This window comes from Gasterosteus aculeatus, chromosome 3 (genome assembly GCF_964276395.1).
Source record: "Gasterosteus aculeatus chromosome 3, fGasAcu3.hap1.1, whole genome shotgun sequence".
Lineage (NCBI taxonomy): Eukaryota > Metazoa > Chordata > Actinopteri > Perciformes > Gasterosteidae > Gasterosteus > Gasterosteus aculeatus.
The window spans coordinates 4965135-4973097 of NC_135690.1; positions in this window are offsets into that span (position 1 = coordinate 4965135).

Consider the following 7963-nt stretch of genomic DNA (forward strand, 5'->3'; position numbering starts at 1 on the left):
GGGATTAGACACCAGATGACTTGGCACTGGTCCTGTCATCAAAGTCTACAACATGAATTTCAAATTGGCCCCAGTGATATTTAGTTTGTGAGCTTCTCCTGAGCGGAATGTAATGTAAGGGATTACAGCACCAAGCAATGAGGAATTCAAGTTGCTTCAAAGTTCTAATCAGTATGTCTTCCTAAAAGTTGATTTTGGTTAATTTTTTTTTAACACTGTATATTGGTAGACCATGGGAAAGAGTTGCAGCTAGACAAACTGAGCAGGCTAATCAAGGTTTGCGATGACATCTGCAAAGACCAGTATGATATGCTGATATGGATCAATCAGCTTGTAGTGAATGGTCGTGCCTTTTTACAATAACTAACACCTTGGATAGAAACTGACACAATAAAGCATAATAAAATATGTGTGTGTAGTGAATGTGACTTTGTAATTCACCCTTGTTCTTAGTGTGGTTCTACACACTGTTGTTTCAGGCAGTTTTTTAGGTAATTTGTTATACACGTAATTACGACTGTTCCGGCATAGCAGCCCCTTTAAATGTTCTGGTGTTGTTAATAAACGAGACACACGCTTGTGTTCTCAACTTGAGGAATTGCCTTTTATGTTCAAATGCAACTTCCACATGTGTATTTAATTAAAAGTCCTCAATAACTTCACTAAGTGCCACAAAATGGTGAGGGCTACATTTAGATACAGATGAGAAGTTGTTTATTTTTTACCATTACAAGAGTTTCACCTTGACAGGGCCAGGCCATGGGTAATTTGTTAGTAAAAGAATAAGTAACTTATTTTCTTTCCATTTATTAATTATCAGATTTTAAAGATGTTTTTTTCTCTCGAAATATTACCAGATTCTTCTCCAATTACATCCGTTTGTGTCTCATGTTCTAAAACGCTTGTCTCGGTCACATGATAGGTCACGTAATAAATTAGCTCATCGTCTAGCTAAAATGTGGAAAAAACATCTTTGAAGAGTTTCTTTTAAAGGGGGCCGAATGATGAGACAGAAAAAAAGACAATATTAAGAGGCAAATATTATGAGTCTCTGAATGATTACATCAGGAAAACTGAACTGCTTCCATGACTAGTCGGCTTTTTGGTTTAACTGTGTAACAATTCAATTCAATGTGGAAGTGATCCAAGTATTCAGAATATAGTGCACTGGAATGTCAGGCTCACTGTGTCATTCACAGGTAAATGCTGGCTACCTGAAAAAGGTCACCATAACTTAACAGCGTGTTTAATGATGTCATTCACCACATTAAAGCGCTCTTTAATATCATCTGTTTTGGGCAGATTTGTCAAAAGGTGGACTCTTGACAAAACGGACTCACAGAAGTACGATAAAAGAGTAAAAAGAGATTGCCAACAAGTGTAAATGGCCTGTACTTGTATAGCGCTTCTCTAGTCTTCTGACCACTCAAAGCGCTTTAACACTACATGACATCCTTCACCCATTCACACCCATTCATACACTGATGACAGGAGAACTAACATTCACACACTGTAGTTGCAGCTACAGGAGCAATGTTGGGTTAAGTGTCTTGCCCAAGGACACAACGACATGCGGGTTAGCCGGGCCTGGGATCGAACCCACAACCCTCTGATTGGAGGAGGACCGTGCTCCCCACTCACCCACAGTGTCTGGGTTATAAGAGCAAAAGCTATAGTTGAGGAGACTGCGAGTGAACAGAAGGACTCATGTTATCGAGGATTTTGAAGGAGACTGAGCCTATAGATATTTTTCCCAATTGTAAACAGGATGTTAGAGTTGTTTTTTCTTAGCAGTTTTTCACTTGATCAGAATGTTGCTTAATTTGCAGATTCTTCCTTTGAAACAGTTTCGGGTAAAAATATTGCAAGAATCTGACACGTGTTTATGGTTTGGAGCGTATTTGGTTATTAATCAAACTTATCTATTCTATTATCAACATAATTATTAATGTCAGTAATATTCTTCACAAATGATGATGCATTCATGGTTAAACACATACAGTACCAGTCCAAGTTCCAAGTTTGGGCACATTCTGTCATTCAATTCAATGGACATCTGCTCAGGCCTGATGCTATCATGGCCCTAGAGGATCAGCCTGTGGAGTATGTGGCAGAGGACGAGGGGGGGTTTGAAGGCAGTAACTGGGGATCCTGGGAGGGACCAGCTGTCTGTAGAGGTGTCTGCCCCGGAAGAGGGGCCAAATGACCAAGATTATCTCTGCGTAAGTAAAACAACTGTAAAATTGTGATATCTAATTACTAAATGTTTTTTGAAGAGCAGGTTTTCCTGTTGAAACATTTTGTGTCAAAACTCCTTTATAAGCTTAACAAGTATTTTGTACGCAGTCTTTTGTTCTTCCGTATTTCTGAAAAACATCTTAGTGACATGGTCGTCAATGCCCTGCCGACCCTAGTTGAGTGACAATGCGGTGGACAGTGGAGAAGTGCGTCCCAAACACTCTGGAGCCCACCAGGAACTGGACTATCAACCATCGTCTTTCTGGTGCCACCCGATCAGGTCCAGCAGGCCATTTTCTTCTGAATTGATAATATATATGAATAATCAGTTAATAATTAATAATGAATTACTTATTTCATCAAGACCTAATCTATTGATATTAAATAAAATAAACACTGTATCACAAATAATAATGTAATTTAATTAACTTTTTTTATTTTTTATTTCTTTAAATAAAATCAAATAGCCTGTCCATCCTCCCCCGACTGACCGGTGATCTCCTCTGATCTGGCTTACCTGCGGGTAATATGAGGCCTCTGTCCCAACACCTCATCCATGACGACAAACCACGGCCATGTTTTAGCAGTGGGTTGCCAATCTCTCCCCCTTCTCACCCTCCCATGAAGACCAATTTTCTCCAAAGTTGTCCTTATCACATTAATGGAGCATTTCCACCGAGCGGTATGGTACGGTACGGGTCGGGTCGGTACGGATCGGGTCTGATAAGCATGATTTGGCAAGCGTTTCCACCGCCAACAGTACCCTTACTTGATAGGCGTAGCTCCACCCTTTAGTACCAAACAACTGTGCCAGGTACCCCAACAGAAGGGTACCCAAAAAGTGATAAGGTACGGTTCGGATTTTTGGTACCATTCTCAACTTTTGGCAGTGGAGAGACCAATAAAAGGGTACCGACCCGTACCGTACCGCTTGGTGGAAACGCGCCATAAGAGAATTATGAAAAGTGAAACATTTACCAATGTTAACATGTATGCAAACTTAGAAGATGGACAAATTTGACACAGCAATGTGTACACAAATTGTATTGTGTTGTTTCAGGTTGTTTATAATTGTTGAATGAGAGTATGAATATCCTATTGAATTGTGAAGTAGCTATTATAATAATATCCATTTTATAAAAATGTAGCATGTAGTTGCAAACATCACAAGGTGATGGCCACTTTTATTTTACTGATAAAAAAAACACTCAATCCAATGGGCCATGGTTTAGTTAAGAGCCTGCATTCTCTCTGACCTGTGGTCTCTTACAGATAAGTAGCAAACTATATAAAAGCTGCATTACTCTTGCAAAGTGCCTTTATTATCGAAAGGAAAATCACATTTTCTCAGATTTCTGCAGATCTAGCCCCTCAAATAAGATTCAGGTATAAAAATGTTAACTTGGAAGATTTCTTAAAGCCATGAACACAGAGGACATCATGTTTGCCTGTGTAGCAAATGCTTTCTCAAACAGCTTGCAAATACTTTGGAGTATGTTTAGGAAAAAGCTGGCACTAGATCAAAGCTGACAGGCAATCTTCAACGCTCTGAGTCCTAAATTACAGCCCTTCTACTGAACGTCAACCTTAATTCCCTTACCCAGTGTAATGAAATGATTCCACATGACACCTCCAATTGGGTATTTTTGAAACACTGCCCACTACAGGATCTCCTTGTTACACAGGCTTTAAAATATATATAAAATGGAAAGGAAATTGGCAGGGCGACATTCAGCAGGAAAATTATTTTTGTTTCAAAAATCCCTGCAGTCTCTGTTCATGTGTTATTAATTCTTATTAAGGGGATTGAAAAAAAGTTCAAAATGAAAGCTCTCCTTCAGATGTCTCAAACTAATATAACATATACTGTCTTCCTATTTAAGAAATGTAAAGGCACTAAAGACCCAAAACAGTAATGCTGATGAAACACAGTAAATCTGGTCGCAAGCCAGCTGTTATGTTTGTGTGGCAACCAATCTGCCATTTCCGTGCTCCCCCTCTCGCCATGCTTCACCAGTTTAAGTGCCTCCTAACCATCCCCCCGAAACCATCTAAATACCCCTCCCTCCTTTTAACACTCCTCTCCCCTCAGCTCCCTCCTTCCTCTCACCCGGTGTCTTTAGTGTTCAACGCCATCAGTCAGACAGTCACAGGCAGTCACCTTATACATTCTGTTGGACTCATATCAAATCACTTTGCAAATGTGTCTCATTCTTTCTGTTTTGGCAAGCTATCCATGCTAAACTGGTGCTTTATACCTCTATATGCCAGCTGAAACACTCTCCATAGTGTATTGATTTGAACATTTGAGGTTTGGTGAAAACCTGGAAGATGTGGATGATAGAGCAAGTGTCACAGGGATGTCTGGGAATGGGAGACAGCAGGACTCAAACGCAGTTGTTTTTTTACTCAGGTAAAACTCAGGTAACGCAGACTATCAAAACGATTCACCGACATTGACAACAAACCTACAAAGAGACAAGGGACACACACAAGAGGTGTAAGAGGTGATTGGGCACAGGAGGAAACAATCAGGGAAACGGCAGATAATCACACTGCCAGGGGAAAACACACCAGGGCAGGGTGTAAAGTTGACTCAGGGACACAAGAGGCAACCCACACTGTGACACGACGAAAACATTGAGTCTGCAAATGTTGGAGTGTTGGAGGAACATGTTGCTCGTCGGAATTTCTGGCAGAAGACCACGGTCCCATTTTTGACATGCAAGTAATGTTTATTTTAGCAAAAAGCCGTTTAGGATTATTAACCTTGAACGCAGTTTATTTGCAATAAAGAAACCAAACCTTGCTTTTGTATGAAGGTACATTTGTGTCTTTATTATGCAAACAACGTTTGGGACTGTTTGTTTTTAGAGCAAAAGATTTTTTTGCAGGCAAAAGAGTTTCATAAGCAAAACTGTTTATATATTTTTACTTACAAACTTTTGTTTTTATGTTTGCATAATAACGTGCAGTTTTGTGAAGATGGCACAAAACACAATAAAATTGCACTTTCAGGGAGACTTGGGCCTAACACATTCAGCCAGCTGAAACAGAAGAACACACCAGAATAGGCTTGTTTAGTAAGCAGGAATTGATGGAGGTGAGTCCAGGAGAAGTCCGTGGAATACCTGCTTCTCCCTTGAGGCACATGAGTGGAAAGTCCAAAACAGGATTTTGAGATATTGACAGATTGACCCCTAGAACCACCCACTCACTGAGACAGAACAGTCCTACTATTCCATGCAAATACACACAGCCAAAACAAACCATTGTAAAACTGCTATATTTTAAGGTGCCACATGTAGGACAAAACACAGTAAAGTTGCATATAGAGTAGCATATAGATTAGCAAAGCTAATCGTTAATATGCACATGTGTATGGCCATGTGTATGTGTGCATGCCAGTGGTGGTGCTTAAGTGTGTGTGTGTGTGTGTGTTAGTGTAGTTGTGTGTCAGGCCATATATCAGGCAGAGCAGGCCGGCAACCTCATATTTCTAAAATACATTTCTCATTGGTCTTTGGTGTTGTCAGCATGCCCGAGCAAATAGGGGTCAAATGTACAAATCAGGAGGCCGTGACAGAGTTTTAAACCAAGGCTTTATTTATTTTCATATTCTAATGGCACCGTTCACCATCACCGATCAGTTATCCTCAGTCTCTACCAGTCCTCTCCCATCCCTTACCCAAACAATTGAGCTCCATATAGTATACACACCTAATTAACCCAGAAACACCATCTACAGATAGGCACATAGATTAGCCACGTATATACATACACACTCATTTACATTTGGTCAGTCCTCATATATTCTGGAGAGAGTCTGGTCAGACAAGGTTGGCTTTCCCCGGATGGTACTGGACTGCAAAGTCATATGGCTGTGGTGACAGGTACCACCCAGCGAGACATGTGTTGGAATCCTTCATCAGCCACTGCAGAGCCCAATGATCCGTCTCATGGGTAAAGTGACGTCCCAGCAAGTAGTACCACATGACAAACTTCATGGACAAGAACTCTTTCTCCGCAGTAGAGTACCTTGTCTCTTGGTCCAAGAGCTTACGACTTAAGGACACAAGGGTATGTCTCCATCCGTCTCCCAAAGTCAAACTGCTCCAAAACCTAGCCATGAGACATCTGTCAGAAGAAACACAGGTTGTGAAAAGTCAGGGCTGTGGAGAACAGACTGACTTGTGTGTCCTCTTAAAGTCTTTGAAGTCCCGGTCACATTCCTCATTTCATCTGACTGTCTTTAGGGCTGAGGCCTTCATGAGGTCCATGAGTATGGCTCCTTCTCATTAAAGTGGGGGATGAATTTGCTGTACCACCCCACAAGCCCCATAAAAGCACAAATAATCTTATTGGTGGTGGGCACAGGATATGAATGCATGGCATTCAACTTTCCTAATTGAGGCTTGACCGCCCCTTGTCCAACCACGTGGCCCAAGTATTCCACCTTCTTATAAGCAAAGGAACACTTTAGTGAGTTGATAGTTCGACCTGCAGTCCTGGCTTGGTGGAAGATCTGTTGGTGAGAAACATGTTCTTCCCACGTCTAGCTAAAGACATAATCCAAGTAGGCCGCTGAAAACAGAAATATTCCTTTAATACAGAGGTCTTCAACCTCGCACATTTTTGGTTGAGAAGACCATTTTTTCCACAAATTGGAATGTCTTCAATCAGAATCAGAATTATCATGTCAAGCTCGAACAGGACCCAAACGCAGACTGGATTGGTGGTGAGAATAAAGAATTGTTCATTCACAAAAGATCCAAAAATAATGAAAAAAACACCAGTAGTCCGAGACGTTCTGTTTTCTGGGGCTTGGTGAGGCAGCAGGGTGGACGACGGTAGTCTCAGGCAAAGTCCTGGCACATAACGATCCGGCAGGGACTGGCTCTCCAGACGGCTCTTAAATACCCCCCTGATGGGGAACTGGAGCCAGGTGCGTAATTGGCAGCAGCTGAGCGTCCTCAAGGTTCACGGCCCGTTGTCATGACTCCTGGAAAAACATCAACAGACTGCCGCGCACACCAACAACTTGATCACGCCGTGGCTGTCGTGACAAGAATTGTATTTATTGTCTTTAAATACATGAATCCAACATATTGTACGAACGGATGAATTGATGGAGAAGACGTTCTCTTTAACCTGTTTTTGTCGAAGACGACCTAGAGAGTCACGTCTTTGTTTGTGGAAGTCGTTGGTTTGTTTATTTATTTATCAGAGACTTTATTGCCTCGTGCATCACCACTGTTGCTTTTCATCGCGGTCAAATTTGTCCCGTATTTTCCTCCACAACTTTGTGCACCCCTCGACCGGCAAACCGACGTTTGCATAGATTTTCCTCCATGAATCAGAGGCCATCCGCACGTCCTTATAGTCCGCCAATGACGGGTTGTAGAAGTGGTCATATTTATGCATTTCTTCCGACAAAAGCTCTTCAATCTGATCCGTTCTCTCGTAAAAAATGCGTCGCTTTCGACGCAAGCCTAGAAAAACGGGTCGACGCAGCAAGCACGCAAGGAGGTGTGAAAAGGCACGCAAGGGACACTGTTGGGATCTCCGATCCGCCCCGAGTCGGTTGATGAGAAGGATCCAGCACGTTGATCAATTAAAGTCAAAAGTTAACATTTATTTAGAAGAGAAAAAGATTACATGAGCAATTCTCCGCAGATATCTGTCTCTAACTATTGCTTGCAAGCAGGAGGTCCAACACACCAGC